Source organism: Neophocaena asiaeorientalis, unplaced genomic scaffold (assembly GCF_003031525.2).
Source record: "Neophocaena asiaeorientalis asiaeorientalis breed wild unplaced genomic scaffold, Neophocaena_asiaeorientalis_V1.1 scaffold1371, whole genome shotgun sequence".
Lineage (NCBI taxonomy): Eukaryota > Metazoa > Chordata > Mammalia > Artiodactyla > Phocoenidae > Neophocaena > Neophocaena asiaeorientalis.
The window spans coordinates 26244-53353 of NW_020172813.1; the positions used below are offsets into that span (position 1 = coordinate 26244).

Here is a 27110-nt window from a genome sequence, read left to right on the forward strand (position 1 = left end):
CCCCTGCATCGGCAGGCGGACTCTCAACCACTGTGCCACCAGGGAAGCCCCCAAATGCTATTTTACTTTGTATGTTTGAAATTTTCCATAAAAGTAAGCTTTTAAAAATTCCATGAGCTTATAAAAAAGTATTTTGTATTTTGGAAAGCAAAAATAAAATTCCTGACTCATATTCATTCATTACCACGAACACTGAATGAACATCCACTCTGTAAAAGGCACTGTACTTAGATGGCATAAGGAAATAGAAAGATTTATGAAATATGCCTTTTACATTCAAGGAGCTCAGAGTGTCTGTGTCCATATATGTAATTGATTCCCTAAAATGGGTATAATGCCTCCACTATGACCATTCTAAGGGGTACTTATACTATTACAAAGCACAGCTTGAGCCAACTGAACTGCAAATCAGGATAATGCAATTTTTAAGGGGAAAAAAAAGAAAACTGGCATGAAAAGAAAATACAAAAAGGAAACTTAAAAAATAAGAAATGAGACTCTCTTTGGTTTTCCTCTATAAAAGGAAACCAACAAGAGATGTGAGCAAATATGGGCATGACCACATCATTTTTCCACCACAACCCCATCATCTTATTTTACTTCAGGACAGGAACCATCATGTCATCTCCTTTGAGTCAGCTCTTGTACTACTCACATAGGCAAAAATAACTGAGCAATACATTCACTTCCCATGGTGAACATTAAATACATTAAGTATTCTATAATTCTTCCAATGAAAGAAGACAGCAGTTACAGATTCCATATTTTAATTTTCAGGGCTACTATGTCCATTCACACCGCCTGCCCCTCCCCCCATATAAATTAAGACCATCCTAAAGAATAAATCCACAAGTTAAATCAATAACATTCCTTAGTTACTCAAGGGGTCTAATTATAACACTGATAAATGAAAAATAAAAGTGAGAATCAAAAAAATCAAACATTTACTTTAACTATCATCTTCCAGCTCAATAACATTCCTTAGTTACTCAAGGGGTCTAATTATAACACTGATAAATGAAAAATAAAAGTGAGAATCAAAAAAATCAAACATTTACTTTAACTATCATCTTCCAGCTCAATAACATTCCTTAGTTACTCAAGGGGTCTAATTATAACACTGATAAATGAAAAATAAAAGTGAGAATCAAAAAAGTCAAACATTTACTTTAACTATCATCTTCCAGCTTATTGCCATGTATTCCAAACAAATTATCAATTTTTCCCTATTCAAACTTCAGGTAAAATGTGCAAGAGTTCTCAAAACTCATTCAATGTAGATCTTTAAAAGCTGAGTGATAGATTAAAGGATTTAAAATTGCTCCACTGTTTTCATCTTTAATATTTATTAAGCTCTATGAGGGCAGTGATTTGTCTTTTCACCAATCTATCTCAAGCATCTAGAACAGTGCCTGGCACACAGTAGGCACGCAATAAGTATCTGTTAAGGAGGGTGGGGGCGGGGGGATTGGATGAAAGCAATCAAAAGGTACAAACTTCCAGCTGTAAGATAAATAAGTACTGGGGTGTAATGTACAATATGAGAAATTAACACTGCTGTATGTTATATATGAAAGTTAAGAGAGCAAATCCTAAGAGTCCTCATCACAAGGAAGAAAAATTTTTTCTTTCTCTTTTATTTTGTATCTATATGAGATGATGGATATTCACTAAACTTACTGTGATAATCATTTCATGATGTATGTAAGTCAAATCATTATACTGTACACCTTAATGCTGTACGTCAATTATGTCTCAACAAAATGGAAGAAAAAAATTCAGGAACAAATATTTACTTTCAAATGAAAAAAAGTATCTGTTAAATAAATTTGTGATAATAACATTGCATGCTAAAGGAATTAAACTCACTGTCATGTGCTATAGTGGTGTATTACATAATAAAGAATAAACTTTTAGCACTTTTAATGCAAATCACATAAATAAACATAAAAGACATCTACTCTTGTCCCATTGGGTAACCCTACAAAATAGGGTGATTCCTAAGAAGTAATCCAGCCAAAGAAACGGTAGGTTACATCTTTCTGGTGGCACCGAATCCATGATCATATTTGGCAGCTGAATGATTTTCTAATTCTCCACTTTTCGAAAATAAAGGCATTTCAGAGGAAAGTGGAATGGAAGGTATAAAGAACTCTGAATTTTTTCAAGTTTTCCTTCAAAATTGCCACACACACAAAAAAGAAAAATCGCACTTAAGCTGTCAAGATCTCAATGCTTTAGCTTTCTTAACTTTAAAACGACTACTTTTTGACCTCACAAGGAATCACAAAACCTTCAAAAGAAACAGCCGCTTCAGCATTTCCTGCCTGTCTGCCCTAGTCCAAGATTAACCTTGTCAGTTTTTAGGAAGACTTATAAAACTCCCTTAAATGACTAATTCAGATGAAGTGGTAACATGAAACCACAGTTTATAAGATGCTGGTTTCTACTTGTTACCAGATGTTGCCATCACTTCAAAGTGTTAAATGCATTCATGAAGAGGTTCAGATATATTTGCATGTGGAATGTTTTCTGACTTCTGCTATTATTGTGAAGACAGAGGAAAACTGTTGCCTTGTTGTCTAATAAAACATCTTTAAGGTTGCCAATATTCACATCAAGAATCACCAAGTACTCTGTCGGTCTAATTCCTCCGTGTAATTCTTGCAAGCACATATATATATAAACACTTTAAAAACACACCACAGGGACTTCCCTGGTGGCGCAGTGGTTAAGAATCTGCCTGCCAATGCAGGGGACACGGGTTCGAGCCCTGGTCTGGGAAGATCCCACCTGCCACAGAGCAACTAAGCCCGTGCGCCACAACTACTGAGCCCTCGCTCTAGAGCCCGCGAGCCACAACTACTGAGCCCGCCAGCCACAACTACTGAAGCCCACGCGCCTAGAGCCCATGCTCCCCAACAAGAGAAGCCACCACAATGAGAAGCCCGTGCACCACGACAAAGAGTAGCCCCCGCTCGCCGCAACTAGAGAATGCCCACGTGCAGCAACGAAGACCCAACGTGGCCAAAAATAAGTAAATAAATTAAAAAAAACAAAAACACACCACAAATTAATTCCATTTCTTTGGGAGCTTGTCATGAAACAGCCCGCTTAAAGATCTAGCTGAAAAATCCAAATGTGTGTGTGTTTGTGTGTATGTGTATACTTTTGGAGTTGCTTTTTTAGACAAAACAGTAAACAGTCACTAGCTTCACATAGTTCAGGGTTCCTTTGCCAGGATAACTCAACAATTGCACTAGGTTTTCTGCTTCTACACATTCTTCTCTGGTTATGTTAATTTCTTTGGTTATGTTGCCATTGGGGTTTTATTAGGTTAATTAAAAATGTTTTTTAATCTCCAGAGAGAGTTTAAGGCAACAACAATGGTTGCTATTTTCTACACATAATGGTCATTGTTAAGTTTTGGCCCAACACAGCATCCTGAATACAATGTAGATTTATCCTTAAGATTGGCTGCAAAAATACTGTGGTCTCACACAGTGTTATGTGCCCTTTCTATTCAAATGTCTGGGAGATACCCCATAACTCTTATTTTATTTTTGCTGATACCCCGACTGCATTTCTTTGAGGATGGAGTTGAATCCATAAACATAACACTAATGCTGGCTCAGATTTCTAGACACTGAATTATAACTGACCAGTTTTGCTTGCTCAGTATTTTATTTGGCAATCTGTTAACCTGGTACAGCTAAAAAGTCTCATAATTAATTCTGCCACAAATCAAACAACTTTTGTGGCCTTTGCTTGCTAAAAATCATATTGTTGGCAAAAAGTCATCCATGCAAGAGCAACTTCTTCCTTCTCCCAGTTTATCCCTCTCCCTGGTACTCTTACCTCAGAAATTGGCTAAGCCATTAGCAGGGTTCTTTTGATGGGGTAGACTATGGTAGGCTCACTGGCTCTGAGAATTCACTGCTTTAGAGAATGAGCTTTTAAAGGTCTCTCATTAGACCAAATACAAAAATGCAGATAAGCGATATGTGAAGAAAGAAGTTGGAATATCTGTTTGATGAGTACCATTATACTGCATTCCTCCTTAAATTACACTTTTTTTCCATCACAGGATAGGTTTTGCTGTAGCTGTGACTATTAACCTAAACAAAGTTAGGAGTAGATGGGGAAGAAACAAATCACTGATATTAGTGGTAGTAAATTTTTTTTCAGTATTAATTCTGTATTTAAATGGATTCAATGATCATCATACATCCTTTTACCAAGACTCCTCTATTCTTAAAATCTTAATTTTGCCCTATTTTTTAATTGGCTGAATTTCACTTTCGAGTATTTCTCTTTTCTACGAGTTCTTTTATATTCATGGGAACTGCCTAGTACCTTTATTTTTGAATGACATCTTGGCTTACTATTCTTGGATCGCACTTTTGTCCTTTCAGAACTCTGTACACAATGCTTAGTGGTGGTAAATTTTACTGTAATAATTATACTAAAACTATATGAGCCACATGCTATAACTTAGGTAAGTTTTCCTTACTGAGAAGTAATTCTGTTAATTGTGTTTAAGGTAGTATATCTGGACTGTGATTTTCAAATTCCTGCTTTCTGAGTGTAACCATCTAATGCCATATTCATAATGTTATAGGCTGCCAGTGACATATTTATTAAAACAATAAAAGCCAATTTAAAACAGGATGGGAAAGAGAGTCAAGTTTTTTTGGTGCTTCCACCCTGAATCATGAAGCAGAAAGAAGGGTGGAAAAGCTTTATCTTGAGAAAGCAAGACAGAAATGAAAGCATGATCTCATTCACTTTTCCCGCACCCAAACAAGGTGACATTTTCTGTTCCTTTCTTCTTCAGCCCTAATCAGTTTAACAGTCCTCTTTTTTTAATCCCTAATAGTAGGTTTAAAACTCTCCCCTTGTGGAGCACAGGCTCCGGACGTGCAGGCTCAGCGACCATGGCTCACGGGCCCAGCCGCTCCGTGGCATGTGGGATCTTCCTGGACCGGGGCACGAACCCGTGTCCCCTGCATCTGCAGGCGGACTCTCAACCACTGCGCCACCAGGGAAGCCCTCTTTTTGTAATTTTTAAGATTTTATTTTTCAGAATCAAAGATCAAAGCATGAGAATGCACAAAAGTTTTCATTTAAAATGTTTTGATTTACTATTCATGACTAACAAACACATCCTAAACTCCAATACCCTAAATCCCAATGATTTAGTGGCATATTCTGTTTTGCTATGTGGGTTAATGCATTTGTTTGAAACAAAAGAAGAGGTAAACCATACTTAAGGCAGTAGGTTTAGGAGTCTTGCAAAGAGAAATCTAAGTTGGGGGCGGGAGTCTTTAAAAATTCCGGAAAGAACTCTTCAAATAATTTTAAAATTCAGAAACATATCAGTGATTTAGAACTTGAAAGTTATATACCTAAATCAAGAATGTGTCATTCCTTTGAAAAAGTTTCAATATTGGCAATTAAAAAAAAGATATCCAAGTTATATCTGAAGAGAAATGACCAATTAATATTTGTTCAGTGATTTAAAAATCATAAAAGTAGGCACCACTTTAGAAAATAAGACCTAGCATGAGACTATAGAAGAAATTAAATTGTCTTCCTTAATGGAATTACCATTTTTAACTTAATTAACATTACATATGCAACCTCAAAATTCTAATTTATTAATGTAACTCCTATTGACAGCACAGTTTTTTGTGGTCATAGACCAGCTTATTCTAAAAATTTATGTGGAAAGAAACAGGTCTTAGAACAGGTAAACTTTATTGAAAAATAGACTGGGTGGACTCACTCTGCCTGGTGTCAAGCCATTCCTTGTAGCTACAGCAATCAAGATAGTGTGGTTACAGAGCAACACATGCAGAACAATGGAACAGGCCAGAGAACTCAGAAATAGACCTACACAAATAAGCTCAACTGACTTTTGGCAAGGGTGCAAAATCTCATCAGTGGAGGAATGGTGCTACAGCAACTGGACAACCATAGGGGAAAAAAATAAGAACTCTGACCTAGACCTCATTTTGTGTAATTTTGTGTAAAGATTTACACCAAAATTAACTCAAAATGGGCCACAGACTTAAATGTGAAACATAACACCATAAAACTTTAGAAAAAATTTTTCAAAAAATTCATCAGGAACCATGTTCTGTGAAGGGGCCTTGGACATAACATCAAAAAGACAATCCATAAAAGGAAACATTGATCAACTTGGCCTTGTCAAAATAATACTTTTGTTCTGTGAAAGACCTTGCTTGGAGGATGGAGAGACAAGCTACAGACTAGGAGAAAATAGCTGTATACCACATATCTGACAAAGGATTGTTATCTAGAATATATAAAGACCTCTCAAAACTCAACATTAAAAAACAATCCAATTGGAAAATAGGCAAAAGACACGAACAGATGTTTCACCAAATAGGATATACAGATGGGAAACAAACACATAAAAAGATGCTCAGCATCATTAACCACTGGGAAATGCAAAATGAAACAAAAATGGGATATCACTACACACCTATCAGAATAGCTAAAATAAAAATGTGACAATACTAAGTGCTAGCAAGGATGTAGAAAAACTGGGTCACTCGTACATTGCTGGTAGGAGATTAAATGGTACAAGTCACTACAGAAAAACATTTTGATAGTTTCTTATAAAATTAAACATGCAGCTCTCATATGACCCAGAGATTGCATTCTTTGGGCATTAATCCCAGAGAAATGAAAATTTACAATCACAGAAAAACCTGGACACAAATATTTGTAGCAGCTTTATTTGTAGCAGCCAAAACTAGAAATGGCCCAGATGTCCTTCAATGTGTGAATGGTTAAAAACACTATGGTACATTTACACCATGGAATACTACTCAGCAATAAAAAGGAGGAAGGTATTGATATACACAACTTGGATGAATCTCTAGAGAATTATGCTGAATTGAAAAAGCCAACATACTGCATACTCTGATTTCATTTACATAATATTTTTGAAATGACAAAATTATAGAAATGGAAACAGATTAGTCGTTTCCAGGGGTAGAGATGGGGCAGGTGCAGGGGAGGGTGGAAGGAAGTGTGTGCTGTTACAAAAGGGTAACAAAAGGGATTCTAGTGGTGATGGAACTGTTCAGCATCTTGACTGTATTAATGTCGACATCTTGGCTTGGGTATTGTACTATGGTCTTGAAGAGGTTACTACTGGGGAAAACTGAGTAAAGGGCACACAGGATCTCTCTGTGTTATTTCCTCTTACAAGTACATGTCTACAATTTCTGCAAAGTAAAAAGTTCAATTAAAAAATCCAACTCAGAATTAGACACAGAATATAGTATAATTAAGTGGATAGGAAAAGAGAAGAAAACTTATATGCAATAATTTCATATCCTATTTTAAACATTATTCCCACGAATTTTTCCAAAATACTATAGACATAACTACTGACACTATAGTCTTAGCATATATGGTCAATTCATGACTCCACTAGAGTATTTGATCTGGGTAAACGATATTTCTTCTGTTCAATACCAAAATAACAAGCTGATATAAAGGAGAATTTCAGGGCAAGAACCCACCAATGCATGACAATTTTGGTATCTGTTATTAGAAACATTTACTTAAGTGACACTTGTCCCCAGATAGTCACTCCTTGATCTCCTTCATGTCTTGCATCAAATATCTTCCTTTCAGTGAGGCCTCCTGTGACCACATGATTTGAAATGGCAATGCCCTCTTCCCACTCCCTATACCCTCAACTTTAATTTTCTCCATAATACATTACCATCGAATATACTATATCATTGTTCCTTTTGTATCTTCCCCTAGTAGGATGTAAGCTTCATAAAGATAGTAATTTTCATTTGTTCCAGTCACAGGTATAATCCCCAGTGCCTAGAAAATAACCTGACCTATAGAGGCACTCAGTAAATATTTGAATAAGTGAATGAATCAATGAATAAAATGGAATTTTTTTTCTTGGTGAGGAGTAGTACAAAGGGGGAAATGCTCTCTGAGAGAGAAAATCCAGTTTGGAAGAAACCAAGAGTGATAAATCCGGGAACTCCCTGGAGGCCCAGTGGTTAGGACTCTGCGCTTCCATTGCAGGGGGCACGGGTTCAATCCCTGGTCGGGGAACTAAGATCCTGCAAGCCACGCGGTGTGGCAAAAAAAAAAAAAAAGAATGATAAATCCTACAATGTATATCCAATATATTGGCATTAGAGTTTTCAATATCCTTTGCTTTGGGGCTTCCCTGGTGGCGCAGTGGTTGAGAGTCCACCTGCCGATGCAGGGGACACGGGTTCGTGCCCCGGTCCGGGAAGATCCCACATACCGCGGAGCGGCTGGGCCCGTGAGCCATAGCCGCTGAGCCTGCGCATCCGGAGCCTGTGCTCCGCAACAGGAGAGGCCACAACCGTGAGAGGCCCACGTACTACAAAAAAAAAAAAAAATACTTTGAATGCAATACAATGTAGGAAACTCTTTAAGATCAATGATTAGGACTGCAGCTTTGTAAGCATAAGAGTACTCTGGTTGAAGATACAACCTAGAAAATAATTTACCACTTCAAAGCTATTACTAATGAATTTTCATTAGCTATGGAAGAGTTGGTCGAGTTAAATAATGTTGCTTAAGTTATAGGTGAAGTGAGTTTCAGAGAGTTTATGTCAACTTTAAAGACATGGCATTTGCCATTTTGTTAACATCTGAAAGAAAACTCCAGATTGTATAAACTGATTCAGGGTGGAAGAGGCATTCCTAGTGAACCACGCTGGACTCTGGATGTGGTATTTAAATTTATGGCAAGAATAGTGATGGATTAGGTATCAGGAGACCCCATGCCCCACCACTGTCCACCACTGCATTAGACCTCTGTCGCCTCATCTGCAAAAATCAGTGGCTGGATTAGTCTCTGAGCTCTTCAAACGATGGCACATTATGTTATTTATCTTAGTGATAACAGTGTCTAGCACACTGTTGATGATTAATAAAGGCCTGTTAAATGAATTAAGTAATTAAATAGGAAGTTCTAAATGTGTCTCAGGGAAATTGTATCTTTTCTTTACTGAACTGCAGCCCTCCTCTCTCAGGGAGGCCTATCCTTTCCTAGTTGGCCTGCCCAGAATAAGGCAACTAGGTCCAAGAACTTCTCTGTGGGTTGAATACAGAAGATAATGGCAGAGATCGGTTCTAGGTGTCATTAGCTATATTGACCTGGAGGGTTCTTGAAAGAAAAACTCTGATCTGTAACTGATTCTTGTTATCATCCTTGGATAATCCCTCCTTCTCGTGTTCATCCCTGAAGAGTCAAAAGGTAAAGACTCCCTCAAACTGCTGAACTTTCTAAATGTAAAACACCAAGCTCTTCTGAAAATGTCAAGTGTCAAATGTACTCAATATTATTTCTGGATGGATAGACAAGAAACTAGTACTAATGGTCACATCCTGGGAAGGGAAATGGGGGATCGGAGTCAGGGGCAGGAGGTTTATTTTCTTTATGTCCCTTTATAGCTTTTGAATTTTTTTCTGTGTATGTATTTCATATTTGAAGCGTAAATTTTTGTTTGTTTGTTTGTTTTTGCGGTACGCGGGCCTCTCACTGTTGTGGCCTCTCCCGTTGCGGAGCGCAGGCTCAGTGGCCATGGCTCACGGGCCCAGCCGCTCTGCGGCATGTGGGATCCTCCCGGACTGGGGCACAAACCCACGTCCCCTGCATCATCAGGCGGACTCTCAACCACTGCGCCACCAGGGAAGCCCTTGAAGCATAAATTTAAAAAATAAATATTAGATGTGCTCGATAATGCTTTAGGTTGACTGAAAACCATTGTGTTTCAAAGCATTTGTCATTTACTTCTGCAATACTTAATACTGCTTACTTTTGTTCCTTATACTAGGTATTCAATAAATGTGTATAAACAAGGAATTTTGTATAAATCTGTTATACAATTTTTTTAAAAGGTGATTATAGAACTTTTACAGGCTTTCCATTATTCAAGCAGAAATATTACTAAGGAATAAGGTAGTGTTGGGAACAAGTTGATGATAATAAGCTACTGAGCATCAAGAAACAGGAAACGGGGCTTCCCTGGTGGTGCAGCTGTTAAGAATCCACCTGCCAATGCAGGGGACACACAGGTTCGAGCCCTGGTCCGGGAAGATCCCACATGCCATGGAGCAACTAAGCCCATGAGCCACAACTACTGAGCCTGCGCTCTAGAGCCCGCAAGCCACAACTACTGAGCCCGCGTGCTGCAACTACTGAAGCCCGCATGCCCAGAGCCTGTGGTCCACAACAAGAGAAGCCACCGCAATGAGAAGCCCGTGCACCATAACAATGAGTAGCCCCCCCTAGCCGCAACTAGAGAAAGCCCACGCACAGCAACGGAGACCCAACACAGCCCAAAATACATAATAATAATAATTAAAATTTTAAAAAATAAATAAATTAAAAAAGAAACAGGAAAAAATTAGCTACACTTAGATGTAGAAATCAATATTGTTCAGAGTCAAAGCAAGGATCTACATTAACAGCAGACCAGTGATAAATGAAATGTTATCTTGTCAGTACCACTTCTAACTCATTAGCTGACCCATGGTTAGACATTTAATATTAACATATCCCATTATTCATAACAGCCAAAAAGTGGAAACAACCCAAATGTCTATCAATGGATGAATGGATAAACAAAATGTGGCATATCCATACAATGGACTATTATTCAGCCATAAAAAGGAATGAAGTACTGATACATGCTGTAATGTGAATGAACCTTGAAAACAATATGCTTAAGTGAAAGAAGTCAGTCACAAAAGACCGTATGTTCCATTTATACATGAAAGTCCAGAACTGGGAAATCTATAGAGACAGAAAGTAGATTAGTGATTGCTTAGGGATGGGGAGGTGGTGGGCTGGGGAGAGGCATAGCTTAAAACTCTGGAGTTTTAAGCCTCCTTCATCCTTCCAAGACAATGAAAATATTCAAAACTTGCTGATGGTTGTGCATATCTGTGAATATACTAAAATCCGTTGAACTGTACAATTTACATGGTTGGTAAACAATGTGAATTCTCTCTCAGTAACACTGCTTTAAAAAGTGAAAAAATATTAGTATGTCCCAATATCCTCGTTGATTCTAAAGTTAAGCAGTTCTCACAATGAAAGTGCCATCCATATGTAACATTCACTCCTGACCATTCACTTAAGACAAGTAAAGGAGGAAGAAAACCAAGCAAGCCATTTGCTTAGTTTTCTGACAGGTTCACATCAATATGTATTTTATTCAATATGATTCATAAGTTACCCATTTGCTGATTAGGTTTTCACAATTTAATCTTTATCAGCAAGGGCCATCCATGGCCATTTATACCCTCTTTCAAATGTATTATATTTATGGAGACCTGCTGTGTGCCAGGTGTACTGTGAAAGAACCAGGAGAATGGGTTTATTTTCTTTTCTCCCTAGAAGAACAGTGTTTTCCATGGTACATGGCAGGAATTTAGTACCATCTTTGAAGAAAACCATGTACAGCAGACAGTACATCCAGATATACTGCATTCATTTGATCCCCTCCCACCAAATGAAATGATGACCAGATTTGGAATCCTGGGTTTTCCAGCTCATTTTAAAGTCTGGGACAATCAAGAAGTTCAAGGCAGAAAATTAAGGTGTCAGCTATACCTGTAGTTACTCGCTATTATCCTTGAGTCAGATAAAACTTAACAGAATGCTGTACTACAGAAAGTATGAGAGCTGCATGTGCAAGTAATGGCGAATCAATGTTTTTTAGGGCTTCTACATGCATGGATATTTCCACAGCTGCAGAACCAACTACTGCAGAAGTACACGCTGTGCACAACATCTACAATTTAGTAAAGCTGGAAAGAATTTTATTTTTGTAAAAACTAAATGGGGTGTGGCTCATTTTCTTGCCAAAGGGCTATTTTATTCCAAGACACTGGTGTCTGCTGACCTTCATTTATAGGCTGAGCAATGTTCTATTTAAGTAAAATTAACTCATGGTCGGCGCTTTTTTTAGGATGCAATAATTATTGCAAAGAAATAACAATGTTTAAATTTGATTTGTTCTTAGTTTAGATTTGATTATATTGGGTTATACATGAATGTCTTTGTTCACACAAGGTTTAAATTTAGAAATTATTTTATGTTGAGAAAAAAGGCCATATTTAAGTTCCTTTTCTACATGTAAGAATATTTTTAGGTTTCATGAAATCCAATATTACGTTTTTTTCTTCCAGACTGCAGGAGTATCTTACCATCTTTGTAGCCCTAGCACCTAACAGTCTTCATTAAACTTATTTTAGTTGAATGATGAAGCCATTCCACAAATAGACTAATTAAGGCATTGTCCATGTTACTATCTTTGGCTATTACTCCATCTATAGTTCGTACTATCTCAATATATACTTGAGAACTCTGGGCACATTTTAATTACATCTCTTTATAAATGCCTTATAGGCCGCCTTTTATATAATCTTTACACATTTCAAGGTACTTGACACAGCAATCAATCCTCCCTTCATCTTTACACAAACCTTCTCTGGTTAGGGAAGTTTGCCACCTTCTGCTTGCACCTATAAATATATTCTAGTTTGCTTTTATTTTTCGCGGGGCTGGGGGCCCAACTAATGCTGGAAAACTTTGATTTAGGATAAGATACCAAGTGTATGGGTTGGCTTATATCTTTAAACATGTAAATCTATCAGTATTACTTTTTGGTTATCTATACTGCATGGTAATTTGGCTATATTTGTTTTTAATCATCATAAGACAAAATATAAAATTTTAATTATTCATAACCACTTGCAAAACTGATTCAACTGTAGCTTTAAACTGGAGACCCACAAACTGCTCAAAATATTTGTTGAATGTGTCAATGTCCTTCATCATTTCCTGGTTTTTGCTTTTGAAAACTTCCACTAGAGGAAATAATGGGCACCGTAAATTTAAAATTAATATGTTTTGGATTCATCCATGTCTAAAGGCTACATGTCATCTTGGAAAGATACTGATTTAATTTATAACTCTGCCTTCCCCAGCATTTTAAGTTTTCACTAACTTATTTTCTCTTTTCTCCTATTTTTTCAAAGGTAAACTTCTAAACATTCATGTTTATACTATTTCTACTATTGTAGAAACACTGAAGAACTTGAAGCTTTTTTTTCCTCCCCCCAAAAACAGGCATCAACATTACCTATTACCTTTCACCCTGCTCTAAGCTAAATTTGTTAGTGGCAGTGACTTTATAATGGTGTCTGTAACGTATTAAAAGAGTCACGTTTCCAATTTTCCTTTGAGGGTGAATTTAGACTGTTGGATGGCATATCCTCATGAAAGGATAAATTAATGGTAAAGGGGTTTCTTAGATAAGCCAAGAGGCTTCTTCAACCTGGAACATTGTTAAAATCCTCCACATTCGTAATGAAAAGCATTGGAAAGTCATATTTTCATAATACCATTAAATAAAACAGAAAAAATAAACTATCTTATTTATCTTCAATGGTGATACTTAAGGAAAAAAACGTTTAAATTAGAGGAAAATGAAGAGGTAGCTACAGAGACCTGATAAAGATCACCTAAGGCAACATTAATTGACCTGTAAATGGGAACACTGATTGAGCACCTAATATACGCCAGTTTCTTTATAAATGTTCTCCTTTAATTTTAAAGACAAGACTGAAAACAAGTGATATTATCCCCATTTTATAGATAGTGAAATTGAGGTTTAGAGGAATTAAGGAACTTCCCCAATGTCACAGAGATATAAAATAGCAAAACCATGGGAACCCATTTTTTATGCTAAAATCCATTCTGACTATGAAATATAGCAGGTACATGATCCCTCTGAGAACAAAAAAAGGAGGTGGTAAGAACGAGTTGTCCAGTCAGACAAAACTTTCCACATCACTTCCGGGTCATCATGGGATGCCCGGACCAACACGGTCCTTAGTGCCACCAGTGAACTGGGGTAAGGAGACAGACATCCAGGAAAGGTCTGTGAAGCAGCATGGGATAAGTTTAGGGAGAGATATGCAGTGTACAATGAGCCATTTAAATATACAAAATATTTGTTAAGTCAAGTGTTGTAATTTGGGGATTCACCATATACTGAAACTAGGCACAAATTAACTGGTGGCACCAGTTTTACCACTATTGGATCTCCGTTTCGTTATTTAAGCAACCTGAATGAAACATAAAACTTTGAGTTTATTGAGCGTTGTCAACGTATAGGTACACATCATTTTATTGCACTTTCCAGATATTGCAATTTCTACAAATTGAAGGTTCGCGCTAACGCTGCATCAAGTGAGTCTACTGGCACCATTTTCCAATAGCATTTTCTCACTTTGTGTCTGTGTCACATTTTGGTAATTCTCACCACATTGGAAACTTTTTCATTATCATTATATTTGTTATAATGATTGGTGATCAGTGATCTTCGACGTTACTAGGACACACTGAAGGCTCAGATGAAAATTGGCATTTTTTAAACAATAAAGTATTTTAAATTATGTACATTTTTTTAGATGTAATGCTATCACACACTTAATAGACTACAGTATAGTGTAAACATAACTTTTATAAGCACTGGGAAGCCAAAAAAATTGATGTGACTCGCTCTATTGTGATAGTCTGGAACCAACTGAAGTATCTCCGAGGAGTGGCTGTACTTCAAGAGGCTGACAGCCTGAGATAAAGAAGCCTATCAACAAACACAGCCATTTCTATGTCTGTGAGTCTATTTCTGTTTTGTAAATAAATTCATTCGTATCACTTTTTTAGATTGCACATATAAGTGATATATGATATTTGTCTTTGTCTGACTTACTTCACTCAGTATGATAACCTCTAGGTCCATCCATATTGCTGCAAATGGCATTATTTCATGCTTTTTTATGGCTGAGTAATATTCCCTTGTGTATATGTACCACATCTTCTTTATCCATTCATCTGTCATGGACATTTAGGTAGCTTCCATGCCTTGGCTATTGTATATAGAGCTGTTATGAACATTGAGGTGCATGTATCTTTTCAAATTAGGGTTTTCGTCTTTTCTGGATATATGCCCAGGAGTGGGATTGCTGGGTAATATGGTAACTCCACAGATATAGAAAACAAGCTTATGGTTACCAAAGGGGAAGGGGGGGTTAAATTAGAAGCTTGGGATTAACATACATACACTCTATATATAAAATAGATAACCAACAAGGACCCACTGTATAGCACAGGGAACTACACTCAATATCTTGTAATAACCTATAATGGCAAAGAAGCTGAAAAAGAATATATAAATATATATCTTTATATATATACAGCCATTTAACCAACTTCAGGATTAAAAATCTCTTCATGATACTGAAAGTTTATGGTCACAAGTAAGCTTTCTGCACTTGAACTGAGTTTTACAGCAATCTGAAATCTAAAGGCTAATTAAATACAAACCTGTCTCCCTTCCCCAATTAACAGTTCAGTTTCAAAAAATAGAACTTCCTATGATTGTACACCCCACAGGATTCTACTTCATCCTCCTTTGCACCTGCTAACTAGATCAGAGGAAACCAAAATATTTCCAAGACATATACTTTACCTAAACCAGCTCCATATGAAACACTATATAAAGAACGGATTTTTTTTTTTTGAGAGCCGCTGTTTGAAATCAAGGCTCTTTTTGCTTACACCAATGTTTAAATTTCAGAGATTGTCAAAGGAATTCATCTTTAAAACAAAAATCTTTGCAATTTCTCTTCTAAATATTTATCTCAAAGAAATAATCAGAGTCATGAAATGGTTTTTGCCCCAGGGTGTTCACTGAAGCATTATCTATAAGATATGGAAAGAACAAAAACTTCCAACAACCTGGAATTAGCGAAATAAATTATGAAACATCCATTATATAGAATATCATGCAGTAATTTTAAATATTTTCAAAAATATCTGATTACATGAAAACATGTTCATAATATAAGTTAAAAGAATTGGATACAAACAGTATATACAGTATGATCCCAATTTTTAAAATATCTAACGTTCTACACAGGAAACAGATGAAAAATATGAACAGGTGGTACAATTATGAGTAATTTTTATTTTTCTTCTTTATAAACCCTTTTGTTTTCTTCTCATATATTTTTTTTTGAAAAGTTAAAAGTTCCTTAATTTTTTATTCCTGGTACCACTACCACAATTTACAGGGCAATATACCTGATGTAATAAAAAGAAAAAGACAAAGCTACAACAGATAAAAGACCTCAGGAATGTACATCTAATTGACACTACATTGCATTAATCAATAGCTGCACTTTTTGCAAACTGTGGCTATGACAGTCCTGAACAAGAAGGGTTTCCTGTTTAAGCTGCAGGAACTTTTCTGACTATGGATCATCGTTCCTTCTGTGGCAGATTTTTACACTTCCTCTAATGCATTTGGGATGACTGTCTCAAAGTAACCTGCAGCTTTCCTGACAACTCCTCGCTCTCTCTCCTGCTAAGAACTGTAGCCCTTTTCTTCTGAGTTTTTAGAACCTTCTGCTACCATATCCACCACTTCCACCACCAGATCCATAACCACCACCATAGGGACTTCCCGAGCTTCTTCCACCAAAACTGCCCCCCTTCATGGGTCCATAATTTGAATGCTGTTGTCCACTATAATTTCCAAAATCATTATAGCTTCCACCACCACCATAGTTACCTCCAAAATTTCCTCCTTCATTGTAACCATCATATCCTCCACCACCGCCACCATATCCACCACCTTGGTTTCCATATCCTGGTCCACCACCACCATAGCCTCCTCTACTACTGTAACCAGGACCACCGCCATAGTTACCACCGTTGCCTCCAAATCCATTATATCCACCATCACCTCCTCCATAACTACCTCTGCTGCCACCACCTCCACCACCATAGCCTCCTCTTCCACCAAAGTTTCCACCACAGCCCAAGTTACCTCCACCACCTCCAAAGTTTCCTCCACGACTCATAAAGTTGCCAGATCCACCTCCATGACCTCTTTGTGATCCAGCAGATTGCATTTCTTGTTTAGAAAGGGCCTTTTTCACTTCACAATTATGCCCATTAAGAGTGTGGTATTTCTGAAAAACAATTTTATCAACTGTATCATGATCATCAAAAGTTACAAAAGCAAATCCTCCCTTTTTTCCACTCTGCCTGTCTTCCATAACCTCTATGGTTTCAATCTTGCCATACTTTTCAAAGTAGTCTCTCAAATTATATTCTTCTGTAGCTTCTTTAATACCACCAACAAAAATTTTCTTCACTGTTAGATGGGCACCAGGCTTTACAGAATCCTCTCTAGAAACAGCTCTCTTTGGTTCCACTACACGCCCATCAACCTTGTGTGGTCGAGCACACATTGCTGCATCCACCTCTTCAACACAAGAGTAAGTAACAAAACCAAAGCCCCTGGAACGTTTTGTTTGGGGGTCTCTCATCACCACACAATCTGTAAGTGTGCCCCATTTCTCAAAATGTTCTCTTAAGCTATCATCTGTAGTTTCAAAGCTCAGACCACCAATAAACAGTTTTCTCAACTGTTCTGGTTCCTTTGGATCATGGCTCTCCTCCCCCCGGCGGCGGCGACGGCTGGAGTCTTCTCATATTTTTAAGGTGGTCTTGTATTTTTTTAATCCAAAGTAAACTGATTAAAAAAATCCTAAGTACACACTACTTAAGACACTTTTCCAGCAGATTAACTAAATATACCTATTGACTATTATAGCAATAGGATATACCCTAGGAATCATGTCTTATCATTTTCACCTCTGAGAAAACAATCTTAAATGGTAATTCTCCCCCACCTGATATACAAGCACCAAGATGTCAAAAACAACAATAAGAAATGGCAAAAATGGGAATATGCAAGCAAGTAAAGAAATACAGGAAAAAAAGCTTAAAAATTACATTCGTCTATAAAGGACAATGTATTATTCAGTGTCAATAGCAGAATGTCAATCTGAGAGCAACACTATGTAATTAGAGCATATAATGTAGAATGCAATAATATGAATATTCAAAGCTATTATGCTGCCCTCTCAAATTCTATTTTATAGAAAGTAAAAATTTTATATATATACTTTTTATGTAAACAAGTATTATGTATACATATAAATTTAAAACAGCTTAAGAGAATCAGAGTTGTATTTTCAATATATGGGTTACAAGATTACAAAAAAATGATTTGCTATTTGATCTTTTAAAACAGAGATGGTAGAAAGAAGAGGTCAGATTTTATAAAAGAAAATGATTTCTTTTAACAAAGAGAAACTTCTCTTCAGAACTAGTCATAGGATATCAGGTTATTTCAAAAGTCCTTTAACTCAAGGCTTTGTGCTTATTCCATTTTCATGAAGTGCTATCACTTCACAAATGCTATCTTAACAAATGTTAGCAAACATAATTTTAACAAAATAAAAATGCATAATAACACAAAGAATGACAGAGTTAAAGAACTATCATGTAATTGGCAAGATGACAATACACAGTGAAAATTAATTCCAAGTTAATAGTTTTGAGGGTGGGGGTTGAAAATAACCCCTAAGGGGCTTCCCTGGTGGCGCAGTGGTTAAGAATCCGCCTGCCAATGCAGGGGACACAGGTTCGAGCCCTGGTCCGGGAAGATCCCACATGCCACGGAGCAACTGAGCCCGTGTGCCACAACTACTGAGCCTGCACTCTACAGCCTGTGAGCCACCACTACTGAGCCTGTGTGCCACAACTACTGAAGCCTGCACTGCAACAAAGAGTAACCCCTGCTCGCCGCAACTAGAAAAAGCCCACGCACAGCAACGAAGACCCGATGCAGCCAAAAAAGAAAAGAAAATGACCCCTCACAAGTCATCTAGCCCAACATGTTTGTTTTTCAAATGAAGACCTGCATTAACTTCTCACCTTTTCTGTGTTAATGATGGCACACCACTTAAACATAAGTTTATCTCCTCCATTATGCACTTTTCCATATCTGCATGTGCAATTATAAGGAGAAACATTTGATTTTTCATGCGTAATTTTACACAAAACCTCCTATTACGGGCAATCACAAAACTAAGAATGAAGTATGATAAGCCAAAGTATTTTGTAACCATTACCAATGAACGCCAAAATACTGCTCAGTAGTTACTTGGGAAAGGTTAAAAAAAAAAACCACCACCACGTTAATGGCTTTTACAGGCTACCTGGCACAATATTTGAGGGAAAAAAATTATAAGAAAGTATTACACATATAGGTTTTTATTCTCTTGTTATCAACCATTTCTCTTATTTTTCATTACATTATGTCTGGCTTTATTTCTTCTTAGCTTGTAAAAGTGGATGGCTGGAGAACATTTACAGACAAGTAAAAATGTGGCAAGGCTTAAGTGATGAGAATTCTACCATTTCTGTAAACTCTTATTAAAGCTTTAGCGTTTCTATGATATACTACTACAATACTTTGAATTTATATAGCACCTGTCTGCTGAAGAACCAAGGCTTACATAGCTCATTTATCCTTTCAGCATGCCTGTGAAATAGACAGATTGAAAACAGATGGCTTACAAATAAAGTAAAATCCAGATATGAAAACAGAGAACTTCCATGATTTACTGAAGATGGCCTGTCTGTGCAAACTGTAGAAGCCTAAAAGATGCTGGAGTCACTCAATGCCTTTTCCAATAAACAACACTACCTCCTTATCATCAAACAAATTTCTAGACCGTTAAGAGAAATTAAGCTTTGTCATAATATAAAATCAGTAAGTTTAATGTGCCAGAAATCCTTGATAAGGAATGATATAAATGGTACCTCTATATTTTAAAGAAATAACATTAGTCACGGAATAAGCCACTGGTGACTGGAGAGTCACCAATTTGCCTACAAGGTATTTAGCTTGGTTCAATATAGTTGCATTAAAATTGGAAAAAAAATCAACTGATAAATATAACTGAAATAAGCCAGACTATATCTATATAAAAGATATATCTTACAAAAGAAAAAAAAATCCCAGCAAACCAAAATCCTTGAGCCATGCCCTCATTTTATAATTGAGAAAATGCGTGGTGTCTGGCACATGTATGTACTCAATGTTAATTATCAATATAATAATCTTAAGTGACTTTCTCAAGGTCAAACTATGAGTCAGTGGCAGAGCCATGTCTAGAATCTAGTTCTTCTGAAGCAAGTCTAACATACGTCCCCCTTAGCATTGTAATTTTCATTTAACAGCAATGCTTTTTCATCCCTAAAACAGTTTATACTCACCAATATTTATCTTTCAAGTGCTTAGAGCAAATTCAATGTTATTAAGCATATTGAATTTTTGGAAACTGTCTCACCTCCATAACTACCATTGGCCCAAGTATTATCAGATCTTCTCCTGAGACTGACATTTCGTGATCAGACAGTTTTTTATGTTTCTAGGCCATAATTTTAACCAAAGCTCTCATCACTAAAAACAGCTAGTCGTGACCACTGGTATCTAAAAGACCTTCCAACAGTATAATGTATCCAAAAAACTTTTGAAACCTCCAACACAATGAACATACATCATATGGTGTGTCACTCTCTAGAATAACTACAGACTCAAAACATGATCTAGCTGTTTTCTTCTAAACTGAGTTTTATTATTTTCACAGATTAAACTTTCCCCCTCTGGATTACTTTTCACCAAAAGAGCATATGAGCAAGTACAAAATGATTCCAAAAACAGTTACCCAAGTTTTCATGTATTGATAGATGTTCGTTTTCAATTTTATACCAGCTACTTTTGGAATCTGTACTAAACAGCAAAAACAAACAGTTTGGCATATCCATTCCACCTAGATTACAGCAATAGCAAATTCATGAATTTATCTTATGTGCTAAGAATATTATGTCAGTAAATTTCTTGGAAAGGCAAGTAGAAATGCTTAAAACAGAATATGGAAAAATGGCAAGTGAATTTTCTTCCTTTTGTCATCAGTTTCACCATACAGAATCTCCTTAGTGCTCAGGCACCACCGCCAAGTTACTACCCCCTTCTTTTCTGTAACAGTCACGCTGTTTGCCTAGGAGCAAAATTTCATGGGGTTCCTAATAGTGCCCTGGATATTGACATTCTGCCAGTATAAACAGTCACAGTCAAGTCTAATGTGCTTGTAACCATTGGTAGAAGAGACTTAATCTCAACCCAAATATTACTCACTAGTCATAATTAATCCTTCTACCCAAAATGCATTGAGCCTAGACATTTTTAGCAATTGACTCTAAATGATGGCATCAGACTAGACTAGAGACCTTGGACCTCAGTGTTGATTGTCTGTGTTAAATCAAGGCAGAGCATAATTTATTTGGCTCTCCCACCCCAGGTAAAGAGTCTGATAACTTTCTAGATCTAATTGTAGAAATTAAGAATTAGACTCATAATCCTCTAATTTTAATGAGAGCCTGGGTTCATTAGATCATATGACTAAAAAATGAAGTCAGTAGTTGTAAATGAGTGGACACACCGAGACAATGAAAGACTGGTTGGAGAGCCTAGTGAGGACCTTGTTTTGACATGAGTTAATACTATTTTAAAAAGAACTTGTTGGGGCTTCCCTGGTGGCGCAGTGGTTGAGAGTCAAAAATAATTTATCCCCCTACCACTTTAACCTCGTTGGATAGTTGTGCTCTTCTTTTTTTAAGGTTAAATATTTGTTAGGAGTTCCATCTAAAATTATATTATCACCTCTCTTCCACTAGGGGGGGTCTATCTCCCAGTGTAGTTAACTCCAATTAACTCAGGTGCAGTTTGAGTCCACTTCCAGCTAATCTGTGCCGCAAGGCTAGCCTTGTGGTCAGAACTATGTGCTTTAAAGTTGTTCTAGTTTTTAGGCTCAGAAACCCATGCACAGCATGAAAATGTAGTGCTCAAGTCATTCAGAGGTTGCTGCAGTAAGTAGACAAGGATTTTTGGCTGAAGCATACAAAGCCAAAATCTCTTAAATATTCCCAGTTTCATTTTTAGCTGCCCTAGTTGTTTTCAAGACTGAATACGTATCAACTGGATCCATTTTTGTAAATAAGTAAAGCTTTTAAACTCTCAACCTCAGAGATTCCTCTGCCCATTTCTACACTCTGCAGTATATAATCTGAATAGCAAAAACTGCCATGTTTTTCCAACAGCAACCTTAACTTGGGCCACTTGGGTGGGTATTGGTCATTATGGGAGTTGTTTCTGTGGCCTCTCATTATCCTACTAAAGTACTGACAGGTAAAAACCCAACTAGCTCGATTTGTTAAATTTAGTGTCCACTGTTTTCCTGCCTGATTTCTGATCCAATTAATTCCAAACCACAATAACTGATGGTTAATTTTAGCCAAGAGATTATCCACCACCTTCAAGCAGATGCCTAATATAGAGAACAGTTCAACTGGAATATAGGCCAGACCCAGGGACATGGACAAAGCCTAATTTTTTAAAAAACACTATCTTATGGGATATGGCTTCAAATCTATCATTTAGGAATGAAATAGGGCATGAATAAATGGGCGATTTTTCTAGAAAATAATTAGTAAGATATTTTTTAAATTTAGAAAAGCCATAACTAGATTGAAGGGCCACAGGGGAGATATATATCCCAGCACAAACATATTTCAAGCACTTATTTTAAAAACAGCTTCTGTTTTTTATTTTGGATAAAATCTGAGCACCAAATACCCTTTCTGTTCCCCTCATCCAAATCCAAGTAGAACTCCCTCGAGTAGAGGCTAGTTCACACCGCCCCCTCCCCTTTTTTGTCACGGTAGTTTTGGGAAAATGAACTTCAGCCATTACATTCCAGTTTTAAAGTCAAAAGAAGTCATGTGACCATTACCCTAGGGGCATCAGAGACTTGGGGCACGTGATGCCAATTGACATATGTGGGGCTTCGGCCACTATGTTGGAATTCACTGTAAATTGGATCTTCAGGATCAAGTTTAAGCTCCCAAATACACTGTGACATCCTGTAAAGTGGAGTGTGCGCTTACGTCTCAGTAGTTTTTAATTTCACCTAGGTTTTCTACCTCCTGTGCAGTCAGCCAGGCTCTCTTCCCCACCCCCCATCCCTGGTAACAGGTCGGGCACCCCGAGCATCCCGTCTATCTGATCCTAAACGGCGAGGCTCTCCAACCCAGTTAGTTCTAAACTCAACCTTGAGTACCACCCGGCATGTTGTGCAGATAGGGTGTGGAGCAAGAATTTGCGTCGCGTACAGGAAATGTCAGAAAGCATTAAGCCCACTCCACCTCCCAGGTTGGGATCTTCTGCCCTGGAGCCTGGCCGTCGGAGCCGCCAGCACATTAGAGCAAGTAGCAGCAGCGGCGGCGGCAACTCTGGGACTGGCGAGAAGCCCGGGCGGGGGTGGTCGGCGTCCCCCGGCCTCTCATTAGACCGCTAAGTACTGCGAGTCGGGAAATGTAAACACCGGCAAGTGCAGCTCTGTGGGAGGAGGGGATGTTGCCCTCGCCCCCCGCCCCTTCGGCTCTGCCTCCAGAGGAGCCCCGGGAGGTGCGGGGCGGCCGCTGCCCCGACCACGCGCTCGAGGCTGCAGAGCCAGAGGAGCTGAGAAGGGAGCAGACGGGCGGCTCGGGATCTGAGGAGAGGAGAACGGAAACGTACTGCCCTAATGGCCCGGAGATGTCCTGCTACAGAAAGGAAAAAAGTGCTTACTCATAGGGAGACGCGGTGCGATAGCGATTCGCTCGCTAATGGTAAGGGAAGCAGGCGGCAGGCAGGCAACCAGAGCCTCGTTCCTTCCCTGGGCCACCGCACCCCGTGGAGCCCGGGGGCCGGGGTGAGCCCGTGAGGTCACCCGAGGAGGGCGAGCGGGGGCTGGAGGCGTCGCCGGCGACCGGCTCCGGGATTTCCTGAGTCCGGAGCCGGCGGAGGAGCGGGGGAGGAGGGTGGCAGTAGCTGAAGAAGGACGACAGAGGGAAGTTAGGCGCTTGGTTTCCACTTCGGGGCCGCCGCCACGGAAGGGGAGAAGGGCAAGGGCTGGCGTCAAGGACTCCAGCCCAAGTTTGGCTACAAGTTAAGAGCAACTAGTGAGAAAGCACCATCTCTCCAGTGAAAAGCAGAAAACGTGTTTGCGGCGGGCGGTGGTCGTGGGGAACACACTCGGTCACTCCCACCCGTCCTTGATGCGAACGACCGCTTTGGCGCCCAAGGTCTAGGACAGAAATTTCTGCAGCCTCCCTCTCAGTCCCCCGCCTCCCGTGCCAGGCACGTTCCTGCCGAGGTTCCCGGAGATGCTCTCTCCTGGACCCACTCATGCCCACGCCCAGGGATCCCGCTCCCCTAGTGCCCTCCCGCGCCTGCAGAGCACTTACATAAAGTCGCAGAGTACCGGATCTGGCCAGACAGCCTCCAACCGACGCACTCAGACAACTTCTGCCGCTCGGAATTTTTGCGGCTGTGGTTCTAAAGCCAGCGCTCCCACCCCTCCTGCCAGCCCCCTCCGCCCCTCGGCCGCCGCCATTGGCTCCGGTGGTGCTAGCAGTCAGCTGGGAACCAGGAAGAGGATTGGGCCACGAGCCTGTCACATCAACTGGGTGGGGAGTTGGGAGAATAGGCACCGGGATGGGCGCCCTGGACGGATGGGGACTGTAACTCTGCGGCTGGGAGCGGAGATTGGTCCTCCGCTCTTGTTTCTTCTCCTCCCTGGCTATGAAGAGATTAGAAGTCCTCAGAGCCTGGCTCGGGAACCACGTTCCAAAAAATCGTATGGAATAAACGAAGAGATGGGAATGTTGGAGCGAGAGTTTGAACGTCACCAAGCCCCTATTTAAGTCTCTGGAGAGTACAGTTTCAACACCGAGTCGTAAAGAGAATCTCGGCATGGGAAGGGACTAGTAATACTAGTACTTAGTTTCTTCTGCTCCAATCAGCCTGCGTGCGGAACAACGCAGAGGGAAAACCTCAGCAATCTTCCCTTTCCAACGAGGTCTAGGGAGCAGATATATGGACAGGACGAGGTTCTCATGTTTTTGGCTTCGTGCCCAAGTAAATTGTTGACCCAAATCACCTGTCTGGTCTGTTTGTCCATGCGGAAAGGAATGAGAGGTGGAGGTGGGAAGGGAAGTTGGAAATAACGTGGTTCCCACTCGTTTGACTGGAAATGGATGTCAATTTTCATCAGTCTCCTTTCACCAGAGAAAACTTGGAGACATGCTCCTGCTTCCCAGAGGACCCTTTCTTCTTCTTGGCCTCTGTGTCATAATTGACCTCTTTCATTAATACACGCGGAGGTTTCCCCTCCTTATTGTGCATTCCAATCCTTTGGCTCACTCCAGGTCCAAAATCAGCTCCAAGGACCAGAGTTTGACGGATTCTCCAGGGTCAGGTCAAGAGACTGGCTTGTGGCACAGCTGTAGAAGAGAAAGGCTAAGCCCTTTCCTGTTTCAGTCACAACAATTTTGTTCAGGAAATGTGTGCTTGGAAAGTTTTTTAAGAATTAAAAATTGGTTCACTTACTTCTCATTTTATATTCACTACGAAAGTTGCTAAATTAAGAGTGGCCTGGGACTTCCCTGGCAGTCCAGTGGTTAAGACTCCCAATGCAGGAGGTACGTGTTCCATTCCTGGTCAGGGAACTAAGATCCCGCATGCCTCAGGGCGCGGCCAAAAAAAAAGAGTGGCCTGAAAATCGAATGATCTTGTCAAGGAACCCTCACTTCATCTGCTATTATGAATTTCCTTAGAGAAATTAACCTATAGTGAGTGCCGGCGCTTCTTGAATGGGCAGAAGAGGGGAGTTCATATACTGCCTAAAGGCTACACTAGCAGAGAAGGAATTGGCACTGGGAAAAAGGCTCATTAAATATTAATTAATGATTAACCAACTGGAAGAACATATGAAAGGCACAGAAAGGTGAAAAAGAAATGAGAGAGCAATCTGGCTATCGGAAATATTAAATTTCTGGTATGAGAGATTTTGTATTGGGTCAGGTTTGGGTCAGCACAAAAATACTGATTTCAACATGTTCGTGTTGTGTGGACTGTGAAGTGTACCGCCACACACATTTACGAGAGGATCCACAGTGAGATTTCCGGCTTTCAGTAATTGGCCCAAGGTTTGGTATGGTTTCTGGAATTCTTTACACAAAATTTCTAGATACACTAATACAGTACTTCAGTTTTCTACATTTTATGGCGTCTGTTAAGTCGCCACTGAAGAGCTTCCACCTGCTTTAAAACTTAAATTTACAGACTTAGAATGTCTGTATGAAGGGACTGTGCAAGCTAAGTTTTTGAGTATGGATATATTTGTCTCAATTACTTAACTTAGTATTCTATTTTAGTTTATTTTCCAAGTGTTAGAATTTAGAATAAGTCAAAATATTAAGAATCCTATGCATATGCTATTTACACTTTCCTGTTTTTTTCTTTTCAAAAAAGCTTACATAGAAGCTTTACTTTATTTACTAACACTGATGTCAGAATTCAGTAAGAGTTTGTGGTCAAGAAATGTCACTTTAATGGAAGTACAGTGGTCACAGTTTCAAAGCCACAGGGTGCCCAGGTAATGGCACTGTGTCTCAGTGCCTTGGTAGTTTCCAACAGATAAAACTTGCCCTATTTGGATGCTGGTTGAGATTCCTGTTTAACAAGCTCAACAAAGTAGAACTCCATTTTAATGAATACTGCTATGATAGCCATCTTGATGTAACTAAGCTACTTTCGTGTTACCCAAAATCTAAAAGTCCTTTTCAGAGGCTAACATTTTGCTCTAAGAAAGGAGCCTCAGAGGCAAAGCTCTATTCAAACTGCATTTCTTTCTGATCTATCACACCAACAATTTAAGCCATATAGGATCATTCACAAAGTAACCCAGAGTTGGTAGTTTTCCTATCTATAGAAAGAGGCTTGCAGGGACATCCCTGGTGGTCCAGTGGGTAGGACTCTGCGCTCCCAACGCAGGGGACCCGGTTTGATCCCTGGTAGGGGAACTGGATCTTGCATGTATGCCACAGCTAGGAGTTTACATGCCGCAACTAAGAAGGCTGCATGCGGCAACTAGAAGATCCTGTATGCCAGAACTAAAAGATCCCGCGTGCCTCAACTAAGACCCGGCACAGCTAAAATAAATAAATAAATATTTTTTTA

At 39.0% G+C, this 27110-nt stretch overlaps 1 pseudogene; it reads right to left on the bottom strand.

Annotated features, from left to right (window-relative positions):
* Positions 1-16223: 16223 nt before the first annotated feature.
* LOC112397449 (heterogeneous nuclear ribonucleoprotein A3 pseudogene) lies at positions 16224-23099 on the bottom strand (annotated as a pseudogene).
* Between the last annotated feature and the right edge of the window lie 4011 nt (positions 23100-27110).